This window comes from Galeopterus variegatus, unplaced genomic scaffold, assembly GCF_000696425.1.
Source record: "Galeopterus variegatus unplaced genomic scaffold, G_variegatus-3.0.2 Scaffold3862, whole genome shotgun sequence".
Classification (NCBI taxonomy): Eukaryota; Metazoa; Chordata; class Mammalia; order Dermoptera; family Cynocephalidae; genus Galeopterus; species Galeopterus variegatus.
In genome coordinates this window covers 170,537-182,586 of record NW_007729973.1, presented here as the reverse complement: position 1 = coordinate 182,586, position 12,050 = coordinate 170,537, and positions in this window count along the sequence as shown.

Sequence of the window (12,050 nt, the reverse complement as noted above, 5' to 3'; positions counted from 1 at the left end):
ACTGAGGGTTGCGATCCATTGCCGGACACGGAAAAAAGACAAAAAAGACAAAAAAAAAAAAAAAAGATATACCAATTTTTATCAGCCCTTAAAAGTTCTCTTGTGTCTTCTTGGTTAAACAGTTAATTCCCCCACTCTATCAGCCCTTTCAGCCTAGGCAGTAACTTTCTACTTTTTTAGATAAAAAAAATTAATACAAAGAGTTCTAACATTTTTTTCTCCACACCCCAGTGGATCATTTTGGGTAGAATCTGGGGTATATGTACCAAGCTTTGGAGCAGTACTTCTCAAACTTTTGACATGCATCTGAATCGCGTGGGGGAGCTTACTAGAATACGAATTCCCAAGTCACACATCAGAAATTCTGGTTCTGAATGGGAGGCTGGGGCCTGGGAATCTGTTTTTTAATCCTCACCCTAAAAGATTCTTTTGCAGGGGCCCCATCCACACTTTGAGATACAAACAGTACTTCATGGGTGTACTTCCTGGCCGATTGCAAATGCAAGGTTGTAGGTGGCTTCTGAGCTTGAGAGAGTAAAAGAGAAATGAATTCTTTAGTGCAGAGTGAACAAAAGATTTTTTTTAAAAAGTATTGCTTTCTCACAGATGAGGGTGACATGTCTGTTAATTTTATATGACAAAACCACAAGACACATGGGAAACCTTTGGCATTCTAGTCACCCCATCAACAAATATTGAGCACATACTTTGTGTTGCAAAGGGTTGACTATTCTAGAAGCTTCCTCCTCTTCCTCTCTCACTAAAGATATCTGCTAATACTGTTAGCCAGCTAATTAATCTTTCTCTCTAGTTTATCTTAATATTTGTCATAACTGTCAAAGGGATTTATGTTGGGAAATACGGCTGGGGGACAAGAGGAGAGGAGGTGAAAGAAAGTGAGCCACAAGATGCCGGGTACCATTCAAGCTTTATTAAAGAAAGAAATCTACTGGGCTGTGCTCAAAGTAGCAGGCAGCCCAGGGCTGCCCTGAAAAGGGGGGACAGCACCAGGTGTGGGGGTGGTAGAGCTTATATAGTGCGCCAACGGCTGGCTGATACCATCAAGGAGGTTTATTATGCTAATGTGGATCGGGGTGGAGAACTGCGTCCTTGTGGAAACAAAAGGGGTTTCTGTTTAAGTCAGGAGGCTTCTTGGAAAGGGAAGGGGGGAGGGGCGGGGAGGAGGGTGGGCAGTGCCATTTGGTACTTGGGCTTGTCTAAAGTGGCGCTGGTTATGTTGCAGATCTATTAGGAGGCTTGTGTGACCTACTTTCTCTAATCATCAAGATTTTGGCAGTTCCACCACCACCTCCTCCCTTTGACTCTCTTCACTTCCTACACTTTTTCTCAGTCCGGATATGGACTTAGGACAGTGTTTCCCAACTTTGCTGCACATTGGAATCACTTGGGGAATCTAAAAAAATATCAATGTCCAGCTCCTGCCCCTAGACATTCTGATTTAATTAGGGTATGAATTGGGCATTAGGATTTTAAAAAGTTCCTGAGTGATTTTAATGGCCAACAAAGTTTGTGAAGCATTGCCTTAGGGGCTAGAGAAATAAGTCAAGATTGGGGAGATTGTACACAGAGAGATGATTTTTTGGTGGCACCAGCACTGTGTGTTCCACTCTTGGTATGCAAGGGTAAAATGTGCACAGATGCTTGGCCCCCCACCTGCCCCCACCAAGTGGACCTGGTCCCCTCTTGTTGCCCTCTGCTGCCCAGAGTCGGGCAGGCTTCTCCGTACCTTTCTCTCCGCAGGCTGAGGCCTGCAGCCACCTGCAGCCTCCAGCTCACCGTGTTGCAGCAGGCCCCCGGGGTTCTCTTCCTGGTGCCTAGTGTGTTCCGGGTAATCCAGCTGTGTTTAATGCAAGCCCATTTTTCAGCTCTACCCTTTCTGTCCGCTCCCCCCCCACCCCCACCATCCTTTGTTCCCTGTTCCTGTGCTCTCCACTGGTCTACTCTGTTTTCTTTCCCATCTTAGTAGGGGGTCCAGATTCCGTGACACATCCCTACCCTCTGATAACATGGCATTTTAATCTTGAGCATCAGAAGAACAAACATACAGAGAAAAGGATTCTTGTGGCTTTAAAATAATATTTCATTCAGGTTGTTTTTGATTTACGACATTTATTCTTTAGACCAGTGTTTTGTAGATTTTATCTTTCATACATCCTAGTTCCTTTTTTACCTGGCTTATATTGTGGTGAGCTATTTCCTGTTTTCTATACAAATCAACTACCTCTTTGTTCTTATCAACCCCATGAGTTGTTGGGGAGCAGAGGAGGTGAGGGGCAGAAGGAAAGGGATATTTTGATACAAATTACTGGCAAAAAAGACTCTCAGGTTATTATCTTCTTTCTTTTTGGTCTGGCTGTTGAGCTGAGATCTGGCTCTGTTTAGCGACTTGCAAGCACCAAAACATTCAGTTCGGACCTAACCTAGAATCAAATCTGACTTGCCCAACTTGAGATTCTCAGCCCTCAGGGCTCAGTAGAATCTCCTGGGGTCCCGCCTCAGTCAAATAAAACCAATCCCTGAGGGTGTGACCCAGGTTTAGGTATTTTTAAACACTGCCCAGTGGATTGTTATGTAGCCAGGGATAAGAACCACTGTGCAGGATAGCTGTTTAGGCCGCACCCTTGGTGGGAAAGAACATTTACTGCCTGGGTTAAAATAACATTTTGTTCTATGACTGGAAGAGAAAAGGGAAAAGGTCATTTGTTTTTAGGCTTTTGGCTTGAGATTCCTGAAAGAAAGACACTTCTGCCTCTTTCAAGGCCATTTTTGCTCTTTTTTAAAAAAGTTATCATCTCCTATTTCAACTTGAGCTGTTTGTTGAAAGTTTATCTGCTCCAAATGTAGGCAGCATTCTGCAAACACTTGTTTCGTCCTGGGCTATTCATAATGGTTTGTAGGCAAGCTCTTTTTTGTACTGGGACGCGGGGAGCCACAGTGGCTTCTAAACAACCTGCAGGACTTATTGCCTTGAGCCTCGATACTCCAAGTGTGCTTCTAGGACCAGCATTGTCAACATTCCTTGGGAGCGTGTTAGAAATGCACATTCTTGAGGCCCCCTGAATATACTGATTCAGAAACTCTGGGGCTGGGGCCCAGTACTCATGTTCTAACAAATCCTCTAGCTGGTTCTGATGCATGCTAAAAGTTTGAGAATCACCCAGTAGGTCTGGGATTGGGCCCAAGAATTTGCATTTCTGACAACCTCCTATGTTATGCTGACAATGCTGGTCTGGGCCTGGGCCACACTTTGAGAACCCACTAGCTTAGGGAATCCCAAGAGGCCATGGGATACTTTCATACTATTTCCTGGCTTAAGCCTCCTAGCCAATATTAGGCACCTGGAGCTGAGATAGAAAGATCAGAAAAAAGTGGGAAGGAAGCTTCTGCTACTTTAAATCTAATCCTGACCTCCATCCAACTCTAATCGTGACCAGTCTGCTGAGCTTTGCTCTTCAGTGCTAATCATAACAAATAGTTTCTATTATTTATTGTGTCCCTACTACACTCTTTATATGATTTATGCCCATTCTCTCTGCTTGTACTCTGCTCCGAATTTGCCATTTAGTAATAACAGATCCGCAACATAACCAGCGCCACTTTAGAGAAGCCCAAGTACAAAATGGTGCTGCCCTCCTCCCCTCACCTTCCCCTTCCGTTTATGAGAAGCCTCCTGACTTAAACAGAAACCCCTTTTGCTTCCGCAAGGACGCAATTCTCCACCCCGATCCATATTAGCATAATGACCCTCCTTGGTGGTATCAGCCAGCCCTTGGCACGCTATATAAGCTCCAACACCCCCACACCTGGTGCTGTCCCCCCTTTTCAGGGCAGCCCCGGGCTGTTCCCCACTTTGAGCACAGCCCAGCAGATTCTTTTCCTTTAATAAAGCTTGAACAGTACCCGGCATCTTGGCTCACTTTCTTTCAAGTAATGGCTTAAATAGTCCAGAATGACTTTTTTTTTTTTCCATTTTGGTTTGGAAAAGTTTCAGATCTGTCTGTTTTTGTTTGTTTTTCCTGATTAGGTTTTTGCTTGTTTTTTGAGATCTGTGTTCATTGATCAGATCTTCTTCCTAGATGAGTCACTTTTAACTTCTCATTTTATCAGGCCTCAGTTCTCAGAGTGGGATTATCATGACTACTAAATTAAATAACAAATGTAAAGTTCCTGTCACTTAGTTACTATGCGTAATAAATAAATGTTAGTTCTGTACTTCTCCCCATATAGAAGGGGAGAAGGGCCCCACCTTCGTGGCTGATTAATATGCTGAAATTAGGGCAAAGATAAAGCCTCTAAGAGGGAATAGGAGAAGTCTAAGGAATGTGGGGAAATGGACCATGGCCTGCGAGGGAAGGGGCTGCAGGCCAGATCAAGACTAGACGTTGATGTTGCAGATTGAAGCTGGGTTCAAGGTGAGTATCATAGAATCTAGAGGAATAAGTAGTTTGCCTGAGGGTGGAGATGAGAAACAAAAAGTAAAACCAGGCTCTCGGATGGCAGTATCAGGGACCCCAGCCAGCCTAGCGTGTGCCAGGTGGGACTCTTCCTCCAGGCATGAGTAGCCCGGGTGGGCTTGGAAAAGCCTGGACACTCAGGGATCTGGGCAGAGGGGTCCCCATTAGGCTACCTGGCTGCCTTTAGTTATTTAGAGGAAGTATTGATTTCAGAGACCTTGGGAAGTGTCATACCCCTCAGCTAGGACATGGCCTGCACAGGACAGGCAGGACCAATCCTGAGACTCGCTTGACCTACAGAGGTGTCATACACTTGGCTCCATGTTCAGGATGTTTGGACAGGAGCTAAAGTGAAAGCAAAGATTCTAAATTCTGACTAACAGTTGTCAAATGTCTCAGCGAGAGGGCAGAAACTGTCCAGCAGTGGGGTGTTTTGGCAAGGTCATTTCCAGCTCAATATCAAGAAGAACATGGATGGCAATGGCCTTGGAAACAATGGAGGGCAATGCCTTACAAGGTGACGAGGCAAGGCACACACACATCTGGTCAAGCTGTGATGGAAGGGATTTCTGCTTTGGGCTGGAGGCTGGAGGAGATTACCTTTAGAAGATTCCCCCCTTGATAAGGTGGAGTCTTAGCCCAGTTGCTCAGGGTTCTGGGTGGTGGGGGAAGGTAGGGAGCAGTTATCTGAAACCGCAGTGCAGAACCCAAAAGTGAGCAGAGAGCTGAGTTCAGCCTTATCAAGGAGCACCAGAAACAGGATAAAAGTCAGGATCATCTTGGGGGCGAAGGGGGGAGGGTGTGGGGAGCAAGAGAGGTCTGCCAGGGCAAACAGCTGGGATAGAGGCTGTGGCCAGAGCCTAACCAGTTGCCCTTGATTTCTCCAAGAAGCAGGGTGCTTGGGAAAGCTGGCCAGGTTTCAAGGCCTTGGCTACTGGCTGACAGGGTTGTTGAGTCTGTGATTTTTTTCTTCTGAGGTTCCACTGCTAGATCTGAAGGCAATCCAGAGAGTTTCAGAAATGTTTTATACATAGGTAACAGCATTTGGTTAAGTGATTTCTAATGATTAATTCTTAGAGAATAACTTTTACTTAGATGTTCACATTTTTTAAAAATCATCAATTTCAATAAGATCATTTTGCGTGTCTGTTCACCGGTGACAAACAACTACAAAATAATAGTGGCAACAAATAATATTTAATACTTGGGAAATGAAGGGAAACTATTAAAAGAAAAAATTTCATTCACAATAGGAAAAACAGAACCAGACTTGAATAAATGTACAGATATTTTCTGTTCCAGAATAGATTTAATGTAGTTAAGATGACATATAGTAGGTCCCCCCTTATCCGAGTGGGGTGTGTTCCAAGACCCCCAGTGCATTCCTGAAACCACAGATATTACCGAACCCAATGGCCATCCATGGGAACACGTTTCTGTTCATATTTTCCACTGTACTTTTGATGTCTTTCCCATCTTCACTAAGCACTTACCATGCTCTGTGGCTGCAACTTTTACAGTGTGAGGTGTGAAAGCAAAACTAGCACAAATTTCTTTTTTTCCCCCAATTTCATGGATGGAGGAAGATTTGTTCTTAGAGTAGATCTTACAACCTCAGCGTATGATTTTTTTCTTTCCTTATTAAGTCGAGAATTCTCACTTTATTAGTTAAAGGAAGCACTTTAACTAATAAAGTCAGAATTGCCAGCATCACTACTCTTGTGCTTTGGGGCTGTTATTAAATAAGGGTGACTTAAACACAAGCACTGCGATGCTGCAATAGTTAATCTGATAACTGAGCCAGCTACTACGTGACTAGTAAACAGGCAGCGTCGACAGTGGAGGCCCTGGAAAAGGGATGATTCACATCCTGGGTGGAGCAAAGAAGGATGGCGCAAGCTCTCATCATGCTACTGAGAACTGCACTGTTTAAAATTTATGAATTGTTTTTTTCTGGAATTTTCCATTTCATATTTTCAGGCCGTGGAAAACAAAATGACTAATAAGGTGGACTGCTGTTCTTAATATCCAATCTAATTTATAGGGTTAGAAATAAGATTCCCAATATGCTATTTTATGGAATTTGACAAAACCCTAATAAAATTTTTATAGAGAAAAATAAGTTAAGCACCCTAAAGAGTTTCTTGAAAACGAGCATGCCAGTGATATAATAAATTACTCTGTTGATATATAAAATACGACATTTAAATTATATGGTATTGGATTCAAAGCAGAACAGTAGATTGATAAAAACACAATAGGGATTCCAGTAGTTCTAAACTTGGTAACAGGTTAACATACAATAGTCTAGGATAACAAAAATGTTATTGAGAAAAGGTGACATAAAACACTTATGTCTTTCTCTGACATCATTTGTCATAATAAGCTCCACATGTTTTAAAGAATTAATGTTGAAAATATCTCTTAAAAATGAAACAAAATGGTATGTTATAGTTATCCAGCTGTGGTGGATGAATTAATTTTGCAAGTATTAAAGCAGTAGCCTAAATTATGAATGGTGAATTGGAAGGACCTGATCATATAAAAATTCAGCAACAGTGACCTTAATCAATTCTTGATAAAAAGGAAAATGCAAAACTACTTGAAATAAACAAGGCTGGTAAAGATTAATATTGAAAATATAAAGAACAACTGCAAATCTGCAGGTCAGTACCCATTCTCTACTATTTAAACAGTCAAAGGATATGAACAAATAGTATAAATAAGAGGAAATACAAACATCAAGCCAACATCTGGGACTATTTCAGTGTTGCTAGTAATAAAAACATGAACTCATACAAGTATAAGTCTATTACATACCTATTCAAGTAAAAAAAGTGACAAAATTCAATGTTAATGTGCGTGTAGGGAAGTGGACACATTCCCAGATTGCTGGTTTGTTTTCTGGAGAGTAGTAGAGCAAAATGAAACACAAGCTGCCAAGAAAATTATTGTGTCCTTTGAGGCGATACTACCAAAGAAATCAATCTCAGGAAAATAATGTAAGAGAAGAAAGGTTATTTACACAAAGGTAATGATAGCCGCACTATATAGTAAAAATCTGGTCATTACCTAGCTACCTAACAACTTGATAATGGTTGTACAAACTAGGAAATATTAATATGCCCTCATATTAATAACTGTTAAAACCACAAATCTAAGGACTTTGACAATATCATATATAAAATATGTAAGTTAAAACTGGAATGGGTTTGTTATAAGGACATTAATGACTGTCAAATTATGTTTGTCTAATGAGAGCATCAGTGGTATTAGGGTTTCTCTATAAACTGAATCAGTACTTTTCAGATTTCAATGTGATTATACCAAATGCCTGGTTGCCATATATGGCTTTCGTATTGGAAAGCTCAGATTATACAACAATTCTTTCATCACAGAAAGTCCTTTTGGACAGGGTTGACCTAAATCATTAATGTCTTAAAGTGAAGGGGATTTTAAAAAGTCTTTTTCTGTAGAGTTATTTGAAATATATGATTAAGAGCTTGTTCCGTTCCTTTGCAGTCATGAAAATATAGGTATACGTAGGTATATAAGACATAGAAGAGATATAGCAATGAACAATTTCATATAATTAAAATGTTAGATAAATGGAAATCTCTTGTCCTGTTGACTTTATTTTCAGTCCATGGATTTGTTATACTAATTTGTTCTTTGTTTCTCAATGGGCAATCATTTCTAACAGATTGGTTTCAGTTTCTTTATCAGTTTTTTCCTCTTCCACCTTCCTGAGCTATACACAAATTATAATTTAATGTATACCAGGGGAGATACTGTTTAAAGAAGTAATGTAATAATTTAACATTGGGTATGTGTATGTATGTATATAATTTGTGAAGAAAATACACCACACACCCCATCAAGCTGTTTCATAAATTTATCTTTTTAAAGTTGATTCTTTAAGCAGAACCAACTTGTGTAAGCTATCAAAGGATATGGGTATTTATCTTTGCTAACTGTAAGTTTTATGGATGATTTCTTTTTCTTTACTTCTGTAAAACACTGAGAATTGTATTTTCTTCCAGGAATTTATGCAAATATTCTCATGAAGTTCTCTCAGAAGAGAACTCCAAAGTCCTGAAAAATCATGAGCTTTTTGGACTTAACCAGGACGAATTAGCAGTGCTCCTCGTCCAAAGTGACCCTTTTTTCCTGCCTGAGGTAAGTTACGATTCCTCAGTTTAAAAAGCAGAGGGAATGTTATTGGCAGTGTTGTGTCATGGATATGTCAGAGTAGGGGTAGACAAACTCAAAGTTAGCACCGGGGCTTTGCAGGTGGCAGTAAAGGCTGTTACTGAGTGACCTAAGAGATTCCAGCAATTTCTCTCCTATTTGAGGTTTTATAAAAAATGGAGTCTGGACTGCCTCCTCTGCTAGGCTGCTAGGGAATCCTGTGTGCGAGAGTATGTGCTGAAGATGTAATAGTAGTAGGATTAATTGATGCTTTACATCAGGGTGGCCACCTGGAAGAGGTTTGGAAGATGACAGGCTAAGCCGTTGTAACAGAGACTCCCCAAAATACAGTGATTCAAACAAAATATTTTATTTCTCTATTACTTGGTAGTCTAGATCAGGGGTCAGCAATCTAAAGCTCAGAGGCCAAATCTGACCTGCCACCTGTTTTTGTAAATAAAGATTTATTGGAACACAGCCACACCTATTCCTTTGCATAATGTCTATGGCTGCTTTCATCCCACAAGGGTTAGTTGGGTGGTTGCAACAGAGACCGAATGGCCTGCAAAGCCTAAAATACTTAACTATCTGGTCCTTTGCAGAAAAAGTTTGCCAACTCTGTCTTTCCTGCATGTGGGCAGGCAGGTAGCCCTTGTGGTCAGGCTCCTGGACTCCACAGTGTCATCCAGGGACTCAGGCCGGTGGGTCAGTTCTGCTGTCTTCAAAATGTGGCTCCCATCTCTGGGTACCACGAGGCTGTTCTCTTTGTCCCCATTTTCTAGCCAACGGGGATGTAGAGAGGAAGTAAGTGGAAGGCAGGCAGTTTTCTTTTTAAAAGATGTGATATGGACATTGTGTATTGCACATCTGCTCACATCTCGTTGGCCACAGCTTATCACAGGGTTACACTTAGCTGAAAGCTAGTCTGAGAAATTTGGCTTCTGGGTGGTTAACTATGTGTCCACCAAAAACCTGGGAGCTTCTATTACTAGAAGAAAGGTAGTGACACTGGTGGATAATTAATAGTCTCATCCACATAGGAATATAGACTTGAGGATCAGGGGATGCATCTGAAAACATGTATCTGACCTGAGAAAAAGCCTTGAGTAGAGAAATTAGCCTCACACTAAAACAGAAGCACAGAAGCATATGGCAGACTCAGATGGGGTGGGTGGAAGGGATGGAAATATGTAAACAAGGTTGAAATTCAGATGCACTTCTATGTATGACAGGAGAGCTTTTGGGGACTTCTGGAGGATTAAACACTTTTGGACTCTGAGCTCAGTGTGTTTCCACGAGGATTTAGAAAACTTATGACATGAGAGGCTCTTTTGAGTTGGCCACTGAGCTCAGGAAAGATATGAATGCAAGGCACTCTGTGTAGATTTGTCATGGGGGGAGTAATGTACCCCATTTCCGCTCCCCACCCCATGCATTCTTCTATGTAGGTACATGGATCTCTCTTTCTCTCTGTTTCTAGAAGCTCAAGATTTAGATGTCTTGGGATATCTCTGGCCCTTGTCCTGTGTGCCAGCCCAGTCCCCCATGGATACCAGCACAGGGAAAATGCCTTACACACCAACCTCATTGAAGGTCCCATTGACAAGCAGAGGCATCCCATCCTTTTTCTTTTGTGTGAGGGAATGGTGAGAGGAAGACTTGTTATCACAGCTAAGAGTGTTGACTTGTGGTCCACTCTTAGTCTAATGCTAACTTGGAGGCTTAGTAGGTTCCACCCTTAGTCTAGTGATAACTCGGAGGCTCACTGGTCCTGATCTCTACTTCAGTTCTTCAGAAGCACCAAGGACTTGTTTCATTAGGACACACATCTATGTTGAGTCCCTGGAGAGTAAGGACAGTGGCAGCTCTTCTTTTCTCCAGGGAGGAGATTGGCAATGATGAAACTAAGAGAAGGTGCTGTTGCATGAGGGGTCCCAGAAGGGCCCAAAGACCAAAGCGCTGGGAGGGTCCTCCTCAGCAAATGCTCTGGTCATTCTTTTATCAAACAGACCAAAGAAGGGGGCAGTGTCATCCAGGGCTCCCTTTCCCTTATAAGAATTCAGTACCCATGATTAGCAGGTGGGGTGGGGAGGTTCTCACCTGAAGCTTATTTTTAGCTCACAACTTAATTTCCGTTTACCACTTGTTGGGGTTAAGATTGCAGACTGGGTGATTGCACTGTTTCCTGAGGAGCTGGTTTCTGTAGTTAGCATTACTTAGTATTGTTTGTGTAAGTTTCAATTCAAAAATGCTGGGCTAGAGAAGTCTCTAAGGAGTGATTTGACTTGGGGGAGTAGAGCAGAATGTTTTCATGGGGATTTAGCAGGGAGGGGGTCAGCCAGAGTTCAGCTAGATTCCAGAATAGCTGGTCAAGGATGGTTCTCCAAGGAGGGAGGACTTAACCTTGCAGATTAGCACCCCTTGATTGGGCAATTTGGATTTTATCAGAAGGGGTGAGGAGAGAAGAGAGGGACTAAATGCAAGAGGGAGAGTGGAGAGAAACAGCTTTGGGAGTGGGGGTGGGTGGGGGGCGGACAGGGACCTGAGAGGGCCACAGTAGAATGTTCTCAGTCACTTCATTTGCTGTTTGTTTTGCATTCTTTCAGCTAGGGTTTAGGTGTGCCTGCAAGTGTTAGCACTGTGTTAAATATTGGAGCAGCAGCGGACAAGACTCACTCCCTGCCCTAAAAACCCTAAAATATTCACATTTTTTCACTTTGCATTGACCTGTGAGAACATAAAAGCATCAGGCAAATGTGACTTCCTGGTATATAAATGTGTAAAATTGAAATATGCTTATTAAAGGAAGAAGTGCTTTCATTTGTTCTGATCTAAGTAAGGCAGGAGCATTCTTGCTTAAACATCAGCGTGGTAAAAGGAATGATACCAAAACATCATCTGAAATTGCTAATTAATTGTTCTTTGTTGCTAGAGCCTTTAGGACACTGATTCTCAAACTTTAGCATGCATCAGAAGCACCTGGAGGGTTTGTTAAAATACAGATGGTTGAGCTCCACCTCTGGCGGTTCTGACCCTGCAGATATGGGGGAGGGCCCGAGGATTTGGATTTCTAACAAGTTTCCAGGTGGTGCTGATGGTGCTGGTCCGGGGACCACACCTTGAGAACTGCTGGCCTAGAGTATAGAATCTGGATAATAGGCTCTATAGCAATTCTATATGAATGTGGTTTTCGAAGTTGTCTATGTGGCTAAATCATTGTTACTGGAGTCTGAATCCTTGGCTTTGCCATCTAGACAAATCACAATGAACCATGTTGATCTGGTGTACTCAGATTGTATTGGGACAACTTACAAATGTCTTAATTTTTTTTTTTTTTTTAAAAAGATGACCGGTAAGGGGATCCTAACCCTTGACTTGGTGTTG